The sequence below is a fragment of the Cervus canadensis genome, chromosome 32, assembly GCF_019320065.1.
Source record: "Cervus canadensis isolate Bull #8, Minnesota chromosome 32, ASM1932006v1, whole genome shotgun sequence".
Lineage (NCBI taxonomy): Eukaryota > Metazoa > Chordata > Mammalia > Artiodactyla > Cervidae > Cervus > Cervus canadensis.
This window is the reverse complement of record NC_057417.1, coordinates 6,832,101-6,852,822: the sequence shown is the minus strand read 5'-3', so window position 1 is coordinate 6,852,822 and position 20,722 is coordinate 6,832,101. Positions and strand designations below refer to the sequence as shown.

At 44.1% G+C, this 20,722-nt stretch overlaps 1 non-coding gene across 1 annotated transcript; it reads left to right on the top strand.

Annotated features, from left to right (window-relative positions):
* The first annotated feature begins 18,620 nt into the window (after nt 1-18,620).
* Nucleotides 18,621-18,692, top strand: TRNAR-UCG. The gene has a single exon. It is a non-coding gene; the product is annotated as a tRNA-Arg (tRNA).
* Nucleotides 18,693-20,722: the final 2,030 nt, after the last annotated feature.

The window sequence follows — 20,722 nt, the reverse complement described above, 5'->3', positions numbered from 1 at the left end:
GTGGTTCCATCACATGTCTGGGGCTATTTGTTATTTCAGTCTAGCCTACCCTCATTCATCCGAGTAATAATATGTGAACAATACATAGGGCTCAACTCATGAAAGATCAAAAAGTCAAGCTTAGGACTTCCCTGGTGATGGTGAGGAATCTGCCTGCCAATGCAGGCGACACGGGTTTGATCTCTGATCTGGGAAGGTCCCATATACCTTGGGGAAGCTAAAGTCTGTGTGCCATAACTATTGAGCCCACGTGCTGCAGTTACTGAAGACTTCGAGCCCTAGAGCCCGGACTCTGCAACAGGAGAAGCCTGTGCACCGCAACTAGAGAGTAGCTCTCACACAACAACCAGACCCAGGGCGGCCAAAAATAAATAATTTCTTAAATGATGTGTCCCTATGGCTAATTCACGTTGATGTATAGCAGAAATCAAACCAATACTGTAAAGCAATCATCAATCAATTAAAAATAAATATTAAAAATTAAAATGTTTTTAAAATTAAAAAGTCAGGCTTAGAGGAACAGAGTAAGTGCTCATTAAACATTGCTTGAATGATCAAATGTTTAGGATGCTGAGCAGATCGAACAAAATCAAAGAGGAAGGCAAACTTCATTCCTTCTACCCTTCCAAAAGATGCTGAAGGGGACCTTGAGAGATACTTCTGAATCCCTGCCTCTGCCATATCATCTTTGGTGAAAGAAGAGTCTCACCCTCAAGACAGCTCAGATGCTCCAGGGCGTCCAGGGCCTGGGATTTATTTCAGAAAAGAATCGGTGAGGGCGTATCTGCTTCATTAGGCGCGCATCCATGTGGAAGATGGGCCGAAGAAAGATGTACTTCCCAGGCTCTCCAGAGAAAGAACCCGAAGGGTTTTGATGGATAGCCCCACAGTCCGTGCGTGCAGCTTTTAAACACTTGACTTAACAACTTCCTTTAATTTCACTGAACATAAGTTATTGATCCTGATCTCTGTTACCTGGAAGCCTCAATCCTGATTGTTAATTGAGCTATTGATTTTGGCTCACGTTAACCGTTCCTGAAGGGGTGAATCCTGGGTACAGTGGGCAGGTGGGCTAGTGAGGCAGGGGGTGGGGACACTGCAGGAAAGGGCTTTTAATTAGTAATAATAGCTTCATACTTAGCCAACCGGCTTGTAATATGTGTGGTGACATTGTGATAGATCAAGAGACAAACCAGCGGTTGTCCTTCTATAGGAAAATTAAATTGGGTCAATTATCTAACTGTTGGGTGATTTCAGATCATTACTTAACTCAAAATGAACCTCTTGCCATATGCATCGAATCCATAGCTCAGCCCCCAAAGCTTACTCAAGTTTGGAAGTGTAATTAATCAGGTTGGCCTCTCCCCTGCTTTTCCATCATAGAGTTTTAATGCTCAGAAATTTCCAGCAAACAAAGAAAATGACCATGGATAGGGCAATGGTTGTATAAAAGCATTTACAACTCTGTCATGGAATTATTATGTAGTCATTTTGTTGACACCAATTAACTTGGTGGAGAAGATTCCAGAATCTAAATATTGTAAGGGAAAAAAGTCATGTTCCAGAGAGATGTATGTAATATGAACATATTTTTGATAAAATAAGCAATTGACAACAACCATACATGATTTATGGGCCAGCAAAAAAAGCATGAAGGATCCACAACTGATCCTAATATTGGCTAACATTGGGGTGGGTGTAGGGGTGGGCAGGGAGACCACACATGTATTTTTTAAGATTTAATACATATTTACATAACACTTATTAGATACCAGACATGATTTTAAGTGTTTCATAAATATTAACTCATCTTGAGACTGCTCTGGAAATTCAGTGGTTAAGACTTGGCTTTCCAACACAGGGGGTGTGGGTGTGATCCCTGATCAAGGAGCAAGATCCCACAGGCTTCGAAGCCAAAAAAACCAAAACATAAAACAGAAATGATATTGTAACAAACTCAATAAAGATTTCAAAAATAGTCCACATTTTAAAAAAATCTTTATTTTTAGATTAATTTATTAATTTTAATTGGAGGCTAATTACTTTACAATACTGTGGTGGTCTTTGCCATACACTGACATGAATCAGCCATGGGTGTTCATGTGTCCCCCTGTCCCAAACCCCCCTCCCCCCTCCTACCTCCCTTCCCATCCCTCTGGGTTGTCCCAGTGCACCAGCTTTAAGTGCCCTGTTTCATACATCGAACCTGGACTGGAGATCTATTTCACATATGATAATACATATGTTTCAATTCTATTCTCTCAAATTATCCCACCCTCACCTTCTCCCACAGAGTCCAAAAGTCTTTTCTTTACACCTGTGTCTTTTGCTGTCTTGCATATAGGGTCATCGTTACCATCTTTCTAAATCCCATATATATGCATTAATATATTGTATTGGTGTTTTTCTTTCTGACTTACTTCACTCTGTATAATAGGCTCCAGTTTCATCCACTTCATTAGAACTGATTCAAATGCATTTTTTAATGAATTTGAGAATGCATTTGAGAATATTAAGAAGAATTTAAATTCTTCTTAATAGCTGAGCAATATTCCATTGTGTATATGTACCACAGCTTTCTTATCCATTCATCTGTTGATGGGCATCTAGGTTGCTTCCATGTCCTGGCTATTATAAACAGTGCTGCGATGAACATTGGGGTACACGTGTTTCTTTCAGGTCTGGTTTCATCGGTCTGTATGCCCAGCAGTGGGATTGCTGGGTTGTATGGCAGTTCTATTTCCAGTTTTTTAAGAAATCTCCACAATGTTCTCCATAGTGGGTGTACTAGTTTGCATTCCCACCAACAGTATAAGAGGGTTCCTTTTTCTCCGCACCCTCTCCAGCATTTATTGTTTGTAGACTTTTTGATAGCAGTCATTCTGACTGGCATGAGATGGTACCTCATTGTGGTTTTGACTGATAATGAGTGAAGCTGAGCATCTTTTTATGTATTTGTTAGCCATCTGTATGCCTTCTTTGGCAAAATTTCTGTTTAGTTCTTTGGCCCATTTTTTGATTGGGCCATTTATTTTTCTGGTATTGAGCTGCATGAGCTGCTTGTATATTTTGGAGATAATTCTTTGTCAGTTGTTTAATTTGCTATTACTTTCTCCCATTCTGAAAGCTGCCTTTTCACTTTGCTTATAGTTTCCTTCATTGTGCAAAGGCTTTTAAGTTTGATTAGGTCCCATTTGTTTATTTTTGCTTTTATTTCCATTACTCTGGGAGATGGGTCATAGAGGATCTTGCTGTGATTTATGTCAGAGTGTTCTGCCTATATTTTCCTCTAGGAGTTTTATAGTTTTTGGTCTTACATTTAGACCTTTAATACATTTTGAGTTTATTTTTGGGTATGTTATTTAAAAGTGTTCTAGTTTCATTTCTTTACAGGTGGTTGACCAGTTTTCCCAGCAGCACTTGTTAAAGAGATATTAAAAAAAAATATTAAGTCAGCTAATTCCCTGACAACTACCTGATATATGTTCTAGTATTATCCCATGCTGGGAAAGATTGAGGGCAGGAGGAGAAGGGGACGACAGAGGATGAGATGGTTGGATGGCATCACTGACTCGATGGACATGAGTTTGGGTGGACTCCGGGAGTTGGTGATGGACAGGGAGGCCTGGCATGCTGCAGTTCATGGGGTTGCAAAGAGTCGGACAAGACTGAGAGACTGAACTGAACTGAACAGATGGGAAAACTGAGAAACAGAAAATTAAGTCATCACTAGGGTAAGCTGCGGAGAAGGCAATGGCAACCCACTCCAGTATTCTTACCTGGAAAATCCCATGGACAGAGGAGTCTGGTGGGCTGCAGTCCATGGGGTCGCACAGAGTCGGACACGACTGAAGCGACTTAGCAGCAGCAGCAGCAGCAGGGTAAGCTGAGTGAGGGGTCAAGCTGGAATTTGACCCCAGATTCTGGGCTCACAGCACGATGTCTGCTGTCTGTATAAAAGTATGTAGTGGGACTCCAAGAAATTTTTAACCTTTTTCACATATTAAAACTTTAATATTTTATTCAAATAGTTTTATAAACACGAACTATTTATTCATTTGAGAGGAAATAAAATATTATTCAGCCACATGCAATTAGACTAGTGACTTAATTTAGTCATTTAACAAGCATTTACTGAGTTCCTACTACGTGCCAATCAGCATGCCAAGAAGTTCGCATGCGTTATCTCATTCAATTTATGGACTGTTTCTCTACTGTCTTATCATTGCCTGTATTTCACAGATGTGGCAGTGAGAACCTAGAGAAGAAATAGCTTGCCCAAGTCAATGCAAGAAGCCTGTGGTAAAAGGGAAATGAACCCATAACTTCCTAGACTGGTGCCACAACATAGAAATAGAACATAGGTCAAAGGTACAATTTCAAACTTGCTCATAGCCACATTTTAAAAGTAGGAAAGAAACAGGCGACATTCAAATCAATGTATTTGATTTAACCCACTATATCCAAAACATTATCATTTCAATATGCAGTCAGCATTTTCAAAATTAATCATGAAATAGTGTACAATCACTTTTACCAAATATTTGAAATGCAGTGTGTATTTTGCACTTGCAGAATCTCTCAATGTAGACACTAAATTTTCACAGCAAATGATCTATCTTTATTTAGAGCTAATAAACTTTACCATTGAAATGAAAGTTTCACAAGATACTGCAAGCACATATGAAAAGTTTTTTTGATAACTGAATTGTGCATCAGATTTTAAATTTAGCAAAATTTAAAGTTCCATTCTTCAGTTGCATTTGGTTGTGTGTGTGTTACACTCAGTTGTGTCCAACTCTTTGCGACCCCATGGACTGTAGCCTGCCAGGCTCATCTGTCCGTGGGATTCTCCAGGCAAGAATACTGGAGTGGGTTGCCATTTCCTTCTCCGGGGGATCTTCCCGACCCAGGGATCAAACCTGGGTCTCCTGGCATTGCAGGCAGATGCTTTACTACCTGAGCTCCTAGGCCACATTTTAAATGCTCAAGAGCCATGTGTGGCTGCGTGTGAGTGTGTGTGTGTGTTAGTTGCTCAGTCGTGTCCAACTCTTTGCAACCCCACAAACTGTAGCCTGCCAGGCTTCTTTGTCTATGGAATTCTCCAAGCAAAAATACTGGAGTGGATTGCCATTCTCTTCTCCAGAGAATCTTTCCAGCCCAGGGATCGAACCCTGGTCTCCTGCATTCCCTGCAGATTCTTCACCATTTGAGGTACAGGGAAGAGCTAGAGTCATGTGTGGCTAGTGGCTACCATATTGGACAGAGGAGATCGGTATTATAAGCATCATACAGGATGGGACCTATTTGTCTTCTTCACCTAGCAGAGAGCATAAAATATAGTAGGTGCTCAGTAAATACCAGGGGAATGGAAGAAAGGAGACAGATTTAAACCAACCTATCATAACTTTGCTTGCTCTTCTTTTGTAAATTATAGCCAATTCAGTTGGTATACTAAAAAAGGGAAAACCCCAGAAGATAAATGCTTTAGTATTTACTGGAGCATCTGCTCAGAGTTAAGGACTATGACCTCTGCAGTTATCTCATCTTCAAATCCAAATCTTACCTCCACCACTTGCTAGCTGGGAACTTTTCTTAGCCTCTCCTAGGATGACAATGATGATAACTCTTCCTCAGAGAGTTAATATTCAGACTGATGTCAAGTTTGGGCTTTCCCAGCGACTCAGTGGTAAAGAATCCACCTGCAATGCAGGAGCTTCAGGAGACTTGGGTTCAGTCTCTGGGTCAGGAAGATCCCCTGGAGAAGGAAATGCAACCCACACCAGTATTCTTGCCTGGAGAATCCCATGGGCAGAGGAACCTGGCAGGTTAGAGTCCATAGGGTCACAAAGAGTCAGACAAACTGAAGCAACTTAGCACGCACACGTGATGTCAAGTTCCCCACACAGAGCCTGGCACATCACATACATTCAACAGGGAGAATTCAGCTCCCTAGAGAGGTGGGAAAATATACCTACACTAGCCTCAATTTGTGTCTCCTTTAGACCAGTGTCTCTTGATCTTTTTCTTTCATTATCATTCCCCTAAAGAGTCTTTAGTTAGACTTTGTTTATTCCCTAATCAACACCCTCCATGAAATTTTAATACCACAGATACACTGTATATTTGTGCATTTATCATATACATATCTGCACTTTATGACTAAGAAGAATAAGATTTTTCACCACACAAGACTATTGAGTGCCCCGCGGGGCACCAGATCTCTCCCGTCAAGAACGTGTAATTTAGTGACTTCCTTGGCTGTCCAAGGGTTAAGACATTGCCTTCCACTGCAGGGGGTGCAGGTTTGACCCCTGGTCAGGCAGCGAAGACCCCACACGCTTCAAAGTCAAAAAGAAAAAAAACCCATAAAACAGACGCAATGTTGTAAGAAATTCAATAAAGATTCAAAACAAAATCTTAAGGAAATAAAGAATGTGTGAGTTAAACCAGTGGTCCTCGGCTGGTTCCTTTGGCAACGTCTGAGGATACCCTGGGTTGTCACGACTGGAGGTGGGTGTCTTACTGCCATCTAGTGGGTGGAGGCCAGAGATGCACTAGGCATCCTACAGTGCACGGGAAAGGCCTCCGCAACAAAGAACGCTACATTCCAAATTCAAACAATGCGCAGGCTGCAAACCCCAGTTTTAGGCCAGTTCTTACCGCACAGTCGTGGTTGCTCAGTTGCTAGGTCCAGCTCTTTGTGACCCCACGGACTGCAGCACACCAGCCTTCCCCGTCCTTCACCATCTCCCAAAGTTGACTCAAATTCATGTTCATTGAGTCGGTGATGACATCGAACCATCTCATCCTCTGTCGTCCCCTTCGCCTCCCGCCTTCAATCTTTCCCGGCATCAGGGTCTTTTCCAATGAGTCAGTTCTTCGCATCAGGTGGCCAAAGTATTGGAGTTTCAGCTTCAGCATCAGTCTTTCCAATGAATATTCAGGACTGATTTCCTTTAGGATGGACTAGTTTGATCTCCTTGCGGTCCAAGGGACTCTCAAGAGTCTTCTCCAGCATCACAGTTTGAAAGCATCAATTCTTTGGCTCTCAGCCCGCTTTATGGTCCACCTCTCACATCCATACATGACTACTGAAAAAACCATAGCTTTGACTATACAGACCTTTGTACTGTATGGAGTATGGACCTATCCAATGGCTACCTATCATGGCCACTGGACTCGTCACCAGGCAGGCAGCATGGATACAAAAAAAGTCATCCTCCCCATAATCTTTCACGAAAATACAATGGAGAGTGGATGGGGAGAACCAGTATCCCAGACCCTTTTCTCACATCCATGTCCCTGGCTTGCAGCTCAGCGGGGAACACAGCCTGTTTGACAACTGTAAACTTCTTGTCAGTGCTGTCAACAGTTTCAAAGCCTCTCCAAGACAGAGGTGTTATCTGAAGGAGAAACATCCCAGCTGGGAGTCAGGGGGGACAGGCAGCTCCTCCCTTCCCCTGCCGTCCCCCTCCCCTCACCCCTCACCCCGCGCCAGTGTGATTCAAACACTTGGCTCCTTCCTGGAGCAAAGCCTGACCTTGCAAGGACCGGCAGCTTGGTTGAAGGGGGAGCAGCGTTGATTTCTGAAGACTGTCAAGCGAGAGCTACCTTGGGCTGAGTTGTAGGGAACTGGAGATCTATAAACCTTTTTATGTGCGGGGAGAGAGAAGCCAGCATTGTTTCCAATGAGTTACCCGGAAGGGGGCGAGTGGGAGGAGCAAGAGACAAACCAAGGCTGAGTGACAATCAGGCGAGGAGCAAGTTTTCCTTTTATTAACAGGCTCATAAAGCTACTTAAAAAAAAAATAAAGCTAGAAAAATGTCCTCGGATTTACTGCCAGAAGGAAAAGGTGATGGGGCTGTGATGATCAGCCTGACTTTGGCATCTGCAGGGACACACGCCTGCAAGATCAGCTAGATGTCCATAGGCTACAAAGCACATCCCAGGACAAGTTGCTCTGAGCTTTGGCCCCTCATAATTAACACAGGCAGCCTGTAGCCTCAGGTGTGTCCCAGGACAGGTGCTCACCCGCAGATCCTGACAGCGAGGTCTAGGAAACGCTGAGAGTTCACCCCTCCCACTCAACCAGGAGATGAGCTGAAGACCTGTAAATCACCATGACAACACCCCTTGCCCCTTCTCCAACCCTGGTACCCACCCTGAGATGCCAGATAATCTAGATGCAAACCCTGAATCCTGGCACCAAACTGATGCTTCCACCAATTTTCTTGCCTTTCCTCTCCTCTTCCTCTTCCCCATCCACTAGTTTCCTTTGTCTTTTCTAAGTTTTTTTCCCTCCTTCCTTCCCTAATCCCTTTCCTTCTCCTCAAAGAATCCCTGTTACCACTGCGTAGGGTAAGACAGCCCCCACTTCTCATGTGGACATACACAACCACATCACTCCACCATTTGTCATCCTCACTGGTTCCCCACTAAGGCCAACCAAGTCCCCTGGCATGGGAAACATGATAGCCTGACCCCTGCTGACTGTTCAACCTCACCCCCTAATTGTCATTGCTGTTGTTCAGTTGCTAAGTTGTGTCCGACTCTTTGCAACCCCATGGATTGCAGCACACCAGAATTCCCTGTCCTTCACTGTCTCCCAGAGTTTGCTCAAATTCATATCCATTGAGTCAGTGATGCTATTTAACCATCTCTTCCTCTGCCACCATTTTCTCCTTTTGCTTCAATCTTTCCCAGCATCAGGGTCTTTTCCAACAAGTCAGTTTTCATATCAGGTGGCCAAAGTATTGGAGCTTCAGCATCAGTCCTTCCAATAAATATTTAGAGTTAAATTCCTTTAGGATTGACTGGTTTGATCTCCTTGCAGTCCAAGGAGCCCTCAAGAGTCTTCTCCAGCACAATAATTCAAAAGCACCCCCTAATGTCACCCTGTATAAACACACTCCACTGTCTGCCATTCCCAAGCTCAGCATATCATTTTAAGCCTCTACTCTTAATTATAATAACCTAACAATTAACAAGACGCTTCCCTGGTGGCTCAATTGTAAATAATCTGCCTGCCGAGTGGGAGACGTGAGTTCGATTCCTGGGTCAGGAGGATCCCCTGGAGAAGAAAATGGCAACTCACTCTAGTATTCTTGCTTGGGAAATCCCATGGATAGAGGAGCCTGGGGGGCTAAAGTCCATGGGGGGGTCACAAAAGAATCGGACACAACTTAGTGACTAAACAACAACAACAACATTTAACATTAAATGTTAATGTTAACACTAAATGGTTCCCTTGATGCCAGAATCTTTGGATTAACTCATTGAGTTATCACGCAAAGCCAATGAGGCTAATTCTGTTATCATCCCCACTTTCCTAGTGCAGAAAAGGAGGCGTACAGAAATTTAAACGACTGTCAAAGATGACGTCATGCTAGAAATACTGATTCCACTTATACAAGGGACCTAGAAGAGTCAACTTCATAGAGTGAGAAAGTATATTGGTAGATGCCGGGAGCCTGGGTGTGGGGGTAGGGGGAATGGGGAGCTAGTGTTTAAAGGGGACAGAGTTTCAGTTTAGGAAGGTGACAAATTCAGGGGATGGATGATGGTGAGAGTTTCCCAACACTGTGAATATACTTCGTACCACTGAACTGTAGTTAAATATGGTTAAAATAGTATGTTTTACTTTATGTGACTTTTACCACATAAGTTTACTAAAAAACTATATATATATTTTTAAAGATGATGTCATGCTAGAAATGAGACTTGAATGGAGGCAGATCCTGCCACTCAAATGCAATGGCCCTGTTGCCTCCACCCCTGTGTCCCTGGACCTGCCTCATTCTCCTCCGAAAAAACCCTAACTCCTTCTCTAGGTGCAAGACCATTTGCCTTTTCTGTATAAGCCCACTCGGGTGTGTGTATGTCCTGAAACTGTTTCCTTTTTAATTTTATTTAGCGTATTTATTGAATGCCCAAAACTGTGATAGCCCCTGGAGATACAATAGTGAATAAAAACCAACCCCCAGGGACTTCCCTGGTGGTCCAGTAGTTAAGACTCCTATGTCCCAAAGCAGAGGGCTGGGGTTTAATTGGTCAGGGAACTAGATCCCACACACCACAACTAAGAGTTTTCATGGGGCAACTAAAGATCCCACATGCTACAACTAAGACCCAGCACAGACAAACAATTAAAATAAAATAAAAAATATTTTTTAAAAGAACCTCCAAAATAAGCCCCCAAGTTTGAAGTTGTTTGAAGCCAGGCACCAACTCTGTCTTGTTTGCTGGGTTTCTGCAGTCCAGTCCAGCACTTGCTATAGAGAAAGTGTTCAAAATCTATTTGATTCCAAAAAAAAGGAAGAATGAAAGAATTAGGGCAAAGTCAGACAGAGGTGGCCTCTTCTTGCTTAGATTCTGTCTTAGAAATAACCACAAGGGCAAATTCTCAGAAGGACTGTCACATAGCTGCATCCATTACTCCCACTGATGACATCATTCATTCATTCAACAAAAGTTTATTCAGTTCAGTTCAGTCACTCAGTCCTGTCTGACTCTTTGCGACCCCATGGACTGCAGCACGCCAGCTTCCCATTACCAGGTCCCATTACCAACTCCTGGAGCTTGCTCAAACTCATGTCCATTAAGCCATCCAACCATCTAATCCTCTGTCATCCCCTTGTCCTCCTGCCTTCAATCTTTCCTGGCATCAGGGTCTTTTCCAACGAGTCAGTTTTTGCATCAGGTGGTCAAAGTATTGGAGTTTCAGCTTCAGCATCAGTCCTTCCAATGAATATTCATGACTGATTTCCTTTATGTTTGTTGGGCTCCTGTTAAACATGATGCTTTCTAAGGGAGGGGAGAGTGTGTGTGTACAGAGGGAGGTAGGATTTAATGAAGACGGATATGTTCCAATATCAGTGGCCCTGAAATACCAACTCAGAGTTCAGAAATGGAGCATTTCCTGCCACAAGGATGCCACAAATCATCAGAAGCTTCCAGCCCTCCAGGGCAACCAGGAAGGAGAACAATACCTGCTATCCAGCAGCCATCAGGCTGCAGCCACTCCCTACAGTGAGCACTGAGGGAAAACACAGGATGCTGGCCCCAGATAGCGGAGATGCCTATTGAGTGAGCCCAGACTCCTGCATCTTTCCACACAGAGAAAAGCGCTAAATTCCTTAACTTGGAAAATCTGGTTTTCTTTAATTCACAATAATCTATTTATGTTCAGACCTGCCCTTTGTTGCAAGTTTCTAAATAATGTAATCTCTTTACCTGCCCTTTGTTGCAAGTTTCTAAATAATGCGACTCCTCCGTGTGACCTACCTCCTCAGAGAAGATCTCTCAGGGTCACTTAAGATGCTGTCTCCCATGCTTGAAGTCCTAAAACTTCACACCAAATAAACCACAACTCTCAACTTTGAGGTTGTGACTTTTGTCTTGAGTCGACAGAGTGGATTCCGTTCTGCTGTAGGTAGGCACCTACTGTCTGAGCTTCTGCTGCTCTGGGCAGCATGAGGAATAACTTTTAACTGTAGGCTGAAGGAGACGGGGCCAGAAGGAAGCCAGTGTGGCAGCCCTATTTGAGGGACCAGAGCTAAGGCAGTGGTGCTGAGTATGGAGAGAAGGATGGGAGCAGGACCCACTGCTGCTGTCCAGTAACGGACCTGGTAAGCGACTGATGGGAGTGAGGGGAAGAAGCCAGAGTGACCATCTCAGAATACTCCTCCCTGCCCCCAGGGGACACTTGTCCTCCACTGTGCTCATCAGTAGGAAGGGAGACCCCTGCGTGTCCGTTTTTAGACCAGGAACCACCCAGCACTGTGTATTCCAGGAACCAATATCAATGTCCATAGCAGCACTATTTATTATATAATAGCCAAGACATGGAAGCAACCTGAATGTCCATCAACAGAGGGATGGATAGAGAAGATGTGGTACACATATACAACGGAATATTACTCATAGAAAGGAATGATATTGGGTCATTTGTAGAGACATAGATGGACGTGGAGGCTGTCATACGGAGTGAAACAAGTCAGAAAGAGAAAGAATGTATATTAATGCATATATGTGGAATCTAGAAAAGTGGTACAGATGAACCTTAAATGCAGGGCAAGAATAGAGACGCAGACGTAGAGAATGGAGAAGTAGACCCAGTGGGGGAAGGAGAGGGTGGGATGAACAGAGAGATCTAGATTGACATATGTACCCTACCATGTGAAATAGATGGCTAGTGGGAAGCTGCTGTGTAGCACAGGAAGCCCAGCTCGGTGCTCTTTGACAACCTAGAGAGGGGAAGGTGGTCCAAGAGGGAGGGGATATGTGTATACACACAGCTGACTCATTCCATCAGACAGCAAAAATTAACACAACATGGTAACGCAACTATCAGCCATCGTCATCCATCACGTGCTCAGTTGTGTTGACTCTCGAGACCCCCCTGGACTATAGAGCTCACAGCCATGCGGACTATAGAGCTCGTGACCCTGTGGACTATAGGCCACCAGGCTCCTCTGTCCATGGGATTTCCCAGGCAAGAATATTGCAGTGGGTTGTCATTTCCTCCTCCAGGGATCTTCCCAACTCAGGGATCAAACTTACTATGCCTTAAAATTAAAAAAAAAAAAAAAAAGAGTTCGTTTCGGGCCTACAAAGTCCTGCTCCCTCTGCCTTGCCTGCCCCTCTGACTGGGGCTTCTACCCCCACCCCTGTCCCAACATTCTCACCATGCCCCAGCCTCACCAGCCTTCTCTCTGCTCCTCAAACACTTCAAGGGCGTTCCCACCTCGTGCATTTTTCCCTTGTTCCTCCTTCTGTCTTAAATGCAATTTTCAAATTCCTTACAAGCTGCTTTCTTCCCATGATTCACATCGCAGTTAAATCTTCATGTCTGTAGAGAAGTTTCCCTTGAGGTCCCCCACCACCACCCCCCAGTGACCCGGAGAGAAAGGAGAAGGAGGAGGGGAGGACTGTTCTGTCTGATAATATGGGAAAACCCTGACTGCTTTAAGAATGAGCATCCTACATATTACAAGGACCAAGTAAAAAATGCCATTTCCATGTAAATGACCCAGACGATCAAAACACTGACTCACCCCAAGAAACATCTACCTGGGGAAAAAAAATATTGTTTACATGAACAATGCCAGGTGTTGGGCCAGAATGCCCTGCCTTGACATTTGAAGGCTACCAAGGGAGCTGTGGGAACCGGCAAAGGCAGAGGAGTAGAACTGGGTTCATTTAGAAGTGACTTTACATATTAAGTTAATTCCCAGTATAATTCAAGGGTCTGATGGGGGATAGAGGAATAATGGAAAGAGAGGAGTCCTTTAAAAGTGCCGAAGAGAGAGCAGGACCCGTAATTCCATCTGCAAGTAATGGTAGTTGAAATTGGTTGTCCCTGATTTGAATAATCTTGATGGCATCGTTATTTTTAATTGTGATTAGTGGTCGTAATGTGCTAATAAATAAGACTCGAGACAAGGTACAACCTTGCCTTGTCCCACTAACGATTTGGAATCAGGCCTGCCTGAGGCCTGGCTGGCTTTGGACAGGAAGCCAAACCAGGAGAGGCGCCAAAAGATGACTTTTGTGAACTTTAGAGAAGGAAGGCTTAGGAGTAAATTTCCTCCACCCCAGGGTCAAGCAATGCCACACACACATAAGGAAGCATTGAGCTGTCTTTTCCTTATGGTAGCTCTTTCGTTGAAGCATCTCATTAGAAAGTGTCCCTCAGAGCATCTTTTCCCTGGTTTGTTAATATCCTCCAGCCCTGGAGCAAGGCACCATCATAGTGGCCCATTGGAAAGTTCTCCTCTAGGCCTTGTGAAGACAGTCTTAATGGTAGGAAAGTTTTGAGGTGGTGATAAAGCAGGTAAGTAAGAGACCAACTCCAGAACCAAGATGGCAGGCAAGCCAAGACCCCAACATCAGCATTGTGTGGGTAAAATTCTGCCTGAGGGGAGTGTGTTAATTTCCTAAGGTTACTGGTGTCTCAGTGGTAAAGAACTTGCCTGCCAATGCAGGAGACATGGGTTTGCTCCCTGGGTCAGGAAGATTCCCTGGAGAAGGAAATGGCAACCCACTCCAGTATTCCTGCCTGGGAAATCCTATGGACAGAAGAAGCCTGGAGCATGAGGTCACAAGAGTCAGACATGACTGGGCAACTAAACAGCCATAACAAAGTAATACAAACTCTGTGATTTCAAACGATAGGAATGTATCCTTTCACAGTTCTGGAGGCCAGAAGTCTGATGTCAAGGTATCAGCAGGGTCATGCTATCTTTCTAGCTCTGAGTGGTTGCCAGCAATCCTTGGCATTCCTTGGCTTGAAGCCATAAAACTCCTATCTCTGCCCCCATTGTAACATGGCATCCTCCTTCCTGTGTATGTCTGTCTCTGTGTCTCTGCTTCTCTCCTTATCAGGGCGCTTGTTGTTGTTTAGTCTCTAAATCATGTCCAACTCTTTTGCAATCCCATGGACTCTAGCCCTCCAGGCTCCTCCATCCAAGGGACTTCCCAGGCAAGAATACTGGAGTCGGTTGCCATTTCCCTCTCCAGGGGATCTTCCTGACCCAGGGATCGAACCCCCATCTCCTGCATTGCAGGCAGATTTACCACTGAGCCACAGGGGAAGCCCATAAAGACACTGTGCTACACCCCTTCAGTCATTTCCAGCTCTTTGTGACTCCATGGACTGCAGCCCGCCAGGTTCCTCGGTCCATAGGATTCTCAAGGCAAGAATATTAGCGTGGGTTGCCCTTCCCTTCTCCGGGCCATAAGGATGCTGGTCATGTCAAATTAAGGGTCCACCCTACTCCAACCTGACTTCTGTGCTCAGTCGTTTCAGTCATGTCCAACTCTTTGTGACTCCATGGACTATAGCCTGTCAGGTCCTCTGTCCATGGGACTTTTCAGGCAAGAATATTGAAGTGGGTTGCCGTGCACTCCTCCAGGGAATCTTCCCAAAGCAGGGATCAAACCTGCATCTCCTGCATTGCAGGCAGATTCTTTACCACTGAGCCACCAGAGACTTAACATATCTTAATTACATCCACAAAGATCCCATTTCCAAAGGTGGTCACGTTCATAGGTACCAGGGGTGAGACTTCAAGGCAGCTTTTGGAAAAGACATAATTCAAGCCATTACAGGAAGCAGATTGTTAAAAAGGCTAGTTGCAGAAAAGGAGAGAAGTCAAGTGAGGAGGGAGGGATGAGAGAGGGAGGGAGGAAAGGAAGGAGGGAAGGAAGAAGAAGAGATAGTGCAACATGGAAGGGAGTTCAATTTATATAAAATTTTGCAGACATTTACTACTTTGACAATATATCTATTTTCACCAAGGACTGAGGAATTCAAAATTGGCAAGTCCTATGGGTTTCTGTCTTCTTAGCCCTACCTAAGATCCCTGACAATGATGGGAACAGGCCACCTCAATTCACCCCAACTGAGGTTCAGAGAGGTTAAGTGGTTTGACCAAGGTCACATGGCTAGCCTACAGCAGAGCCAAGATTTTAATCCAAAGGTATGCTCTTTCAACGACACTGCAATGCTGTTCTAAACGTTTATTTCAGTGAATGAATGAGGGAAGGAAGGAACTAGTCAGTCACACATATAGTAGCCTCTAGGGTTTCCTGGAAATGTTTGGGAGTCTGGAAAAACACAGAAAGACTGCCTCACTCACCCATATGTTCCAGGTCTTGGCAGAAATACAATCACAGTGCTCTGAGCTAGGATCCAATCTCTTCAAGTGTCAAGCCACCTGATTAAAAATAGTCCTTCTGTCCTATCCTCTCCTTCTCCCCCAAACAGATGTCGGGGCTCAGCCTCGCCCCGTGACTCATCTAATTCGCCTCCTGTCATTCATCTGCTGTGGCTGGTCCACAATAATATTCTACTTTTAGGACCAGAGAAACCTGGGCTGCCATCAAGAGAAGAAACTATGAATAAATGGGCTAATGTGTATAACACAGCGGCCCACATGTATAATATAGCCAGTCCCCAAAAGATAATGCTATTAACTATTGCTCAGTCATGAAAAAAGAACAAAATAATGCCATTTGCAGCAACATGGATGGAATTAGAGATTGTCATACTGAGTGAAGGAAGTTAGAGAAAGATAAATATCATATGATATGGCTTATATGCGGAATCTTAAAAAAGGAGGGGGTATAAATGACCTTATTTACAAAGCCGAAGTAGAGTCACAAATATACAAAATAAACTTGTGGTTACCAGGGGATACAGTGGGGGAGGGATAAATTGGGAGTTTGGGATGACAGATGCACACTACTGCATTGTTGTTCAGTGGCTGTCGTGTCTGACTTTGAGACCCCATGGACTCTAAGCTCCTCTGTCCTCCACTATCTCCTGGAGTTTGCTCAAATTCATGTCCTTGAGTTGGTGATGCTATCTATATACCGAATAAAATGGATCACCAACAAGGCCCTACTGTATGGCACAAGGAACCCTGCTCAGTGTTAGGTGGCAGATGGGAAAGGAGTTGGGGGAAAATGGATACATTTTTATGTATGGCTGGGCCCCTTTGCTGCCCACCTGAAACTGTCACAGCATTGTTAATTGGCTGTACTCCAATATAAAATAAAAAGTCAAAAAAAACTAGAAAGATGGTACTGATGAATTTATTTGGAGGGCAGCAATGGAGAAACAGACATAGAGAACAGGCCTATGGGCACAGCAGGGCGGGGGGCGGGGAGGGAGGAGGGGAGGGGAGGAGGGAGAGGGTGGAATGTATGGGGAGAGTAACTTGGAAACTCACACTACCGTATGTCAAGTAGAGAGCCAATGGGAATTCTCTGTATGGCTCAGAACTCAAACAGGGGCTGTGAGACAATCCAGAAGTGTGGGATGGACAGGGAGACGGGAGGGAGGTTGGGGAGAGAGGGGACATGGGTGTACCTACGGCTGATTCTTGTTGATGTTTGACGGAAAATAACAAAATTCTGTAAAGCAATTATCCTTCAGTTAAAAAATAAAGTAGCAAAAAAAAAAGTTAAAAAAAAAAATAGATCACCAATAACAGCTGGCTGTATAGCACAAGGAACTGTACCCACTACTCTATAATGGCCAATATGGGAAAAGGATCTTAAAAAGAAAAAAAAAAAAAAGAGTGTGTATATATATATATATAAACTGATTCACTTGGCTATACACCTGAAATTAACACAATATAGTGAATCAACTCTAGTCCAATAAAAAAAGTTAAGAGAATGCTATTAAGAGTAGCAGAAGTATTCGTATTTACTGAAATAATATTACTGTTGTATTAGTTTGCTAAGGTGCTATAATACAGTACCACAGACTACGTGGCTTAAGCCACAAATACCTATTTTCTCCAAAAGCTGGAAGTCCAAGATCAAGTTGCCTGCAGGGCTGGTCATAAAGGAAGGATTTGTTCCAGACCTCTTCCCTGGCCTGTAGGGAACCGTCTTCTCCCTGTATCTTCCCGTTTGTGTCTCTGTCCAAATTTCCTCTTATTTCCTTATTCCTGTTAACACAAGTTCATGTGCCAGACACACGGTGAGGCCAAATAAACTGAAACGTCGACATTTGGAGCAGAGAAAGGTTAACTGCAGGGTCAGGCAACGAGATGGATGGCTCAAACCCAAATAACCCTGAACTGCCTGAAGAGTTTCAGCAAAGCATTTTAAAAACGAGGTTGGGGTGGGGTGGGGGCGGTGGTCACTGGAACTGTGATCGGCTTGTGCGGGATTCCCTAACTGGCTGATGGTGATGACACAGGGGTTCAGGTTCTCAGTCCTTAGGTTCCTGGAGGCCTGGGGCTGTATGCTCGGGGTCAACAAGTAGCTAACATCTTCCATTTGTTGTGGAGATGGGAGTGGGGAGTTCACACCTGCAAAACAACTCAGTAAATGTGCCTCAAGTACTATCATCTAAGTAGTTCAGAGAGGAACTAAGCAGAGGACATGGGGGAAGGCCTGTCCCCAGGAAGGGCCCCATCAGGTCCCGCTCTGTTACATTTCCTTCTAAGGACATGAGTCAGATCGGATGAGGGCCCATCCATCTGTGAAGACGCCACTCCACATGTACTCACACCTGAGTTACTGAGGGTGTTACGACTTCAAGATATCAATGGGGCAGGGGGCAGGGAGAGAGAACACTATTCAATTCATCCCATATAACTCTGTTGTTTCTATTGGCAATATGGGGATCCCAGGCAAAGATTTTGAATCAAGAAACAACTCCATTGACTCAGCAAACTTTAGCTCCATTCATTGGGATCCCTGGAGCCTCTCTGGGCTCAGATTCCCCTCTATAAAAGTGAGGAATTGGGGGGTGGATTGGGAGTTAGGGATTAGCAGATCCAAACTAGTATACATAAGATGGATAAATAACAGAGTCCTATGTGAAGCACAGGGAACTACATTCAATATCCTGTAGGGAATTCCTCGGGCTTCCCTGGTGGCTTAGCAGGAAAGAATCTGCCTGCACTGCAGGAGACGCAAGAGACTCAGGTTCAATCCCTGGGTCGGGAAGATGCCCTGGAGAAGGGAATGGCGATTCTCTCCAGTCTTCTTGCCTGGAGAATCCCATGGACAGAGGAGCCTGGTGGGCTACAGTCATAGGGTCACAAAGAGTCAGACTCGGCTGAAGTGACTTAGCATGCATGCAGGGAATTCCCTGGTAGTCCAGTGGTTAGGATTCCATGCTTTCGCTGCCAGGACCCAGGTTCAATCCCTGGTCAGGGAACTGAGATCCTGCAAGTCACACAGTGTAGCAAAAAAAATTTTTTTATTTAAAAAAAAAAAAAATCCTGTGATCAGTCCAAATGGAAAAAAAAATATGAAAAAAATATATATGTGTGTGTAACAGAATCACTTTGCTGTACGGCTGAAATTAACACAACATTGTAAATCAACTATACTTCAATAAAATAAATTTTTTAAAAAATAAATAAAAGTAAGGAGTTTGGAAGGAAAGAATTTGAGTCAGTTGAACTGAGGTGGATGAACCTAGAGCCTTCTCTTTCTGAAATAAGTCAGAAAAACAAATATTGTATATTAGTGCATATATATGGAATTTAGAAAAAGGTACTGATGAACCTATTTGCACGGCAGGAATAGAAACACAGACGTAGAGAATGGACTTGTGGACACAGCATGGGGAAAGGGAGGGTGGGACGCATTGAGAGAGTAGCATTGAGATATGTACATTAGCATACGTAAGATAGAGAGCTGGTGGGAAGTTGCCGCATAACACAGGGAGCTCAGCCTGGTGCTCTGTGATGACCTAGAGGGGTGGGATGGGGTGGGAAGTGGGAAGGAGGTCCAAGAAGGAGGGGATGTGTGTGTGTGTGTGTGTACATGTGACTGATTCATGTTGTGGTATGGCAGAAACCAACACAACATTGTAAAGCAATTGTATCTCCAATTAAAAATAAATTTTTTAAAAAGTAAAGGAATTTGGGTTATAGAAGTTCTCTAGGAATTGGAGACTCCTGCTCACACATTACCCACAGTCTTAGACAAACTCTAAAGTCTACTCCTGTCCCCAAGAGTATATTCAAAGTCAAGGTACACAAGAATGTGATGGAGAAGTCTGGCTACAGGAGAGTCAGAGGGCTCTGGAGGATGGGTAACACTGAGGCGAACGGAAGAGAGGTGGAAATGTGTACCAAATGGAGCCAGAACGTGAACAAAGGATCGGAGGAAGAAAGTCCACTGTTCCCTCTGTCTGTGCTGTTCTAGCACATTCTCTACTCACAGATGTACCCAAGGAAATACTCATCATTCTGAGTGCACCATTCGGATCTGCTTTGGGATTCTGAGCCCTGAGAGACGCAAAGGTACCACATGCCTTTGTGAGGCACCTCTCCATCTACCAAGCGTGTGTTTCCTATTCCCAAGTGTCTGTTCTTGCCAATTATCACACTACGCTAATGGAGGGGAGTTAACAGGAAGTGTCAGAGAGCTTTATAAAATTACCATGTCAACTCTCTTCCTGTCACTGTGCGTAAAGGAAGAAGACAAGAAAATGATATTGTCAGTTAATAGTTCACTTTAGATCTTCATCTCTTATCACTCATCATTACTCCATATTAATTACTTTGCATTGGCAATCTCTGGCTGTCAGTTACTCCGTAACGAATCTTGCTGAGATCCTGGCTGGACAGTTTTCATTAGGAAGCAATTTGAATCAAATTTAACGTGGGCAGATTAACGGGGGCCACCCCCCACCTCCCACCAAGGTGCAAGCAGCAAGGGACAGAGGGGGAAAACGTAGACTCTGAAGATATGTGGACCCTGATATAGCCCCTACCCCATCCAGTCACACCTAATGTACATCTCACCTCTTGGAGTCTCAGCTTCCTAATTAGCAAAATGGACCAGCACAATCCTCTTTGGAGCATTGCTATAGGGTTAGAAATGTATGGCAAATATTTGACATGGTCTTTGGCACAGAGTTGGTGCCAATAAGTGACACAGATTAATATTTTTAATTAATTTAAGCCAATTCCCTGGAGAAAGGAATGGCAACCCACTCCAGTATTCTTGCCTGGAGAATTCCATGGACAGAGGAGCCTGGTGGACTACAGCCCATGGGGTCAGACACGACTGAGCCCCTAACACTTGGCACAGAGTTGGTGCCAATAAATGAGACAGATCTATATTTTAAGTAGTATAAATGGAATGAGAAAATTCCATGGGTCACCTAAAAGGACAGATGGTGAGAATGAAGTGGAATCAAATCTGTAGAAGTACTTGAAACCTCTCAAGTCT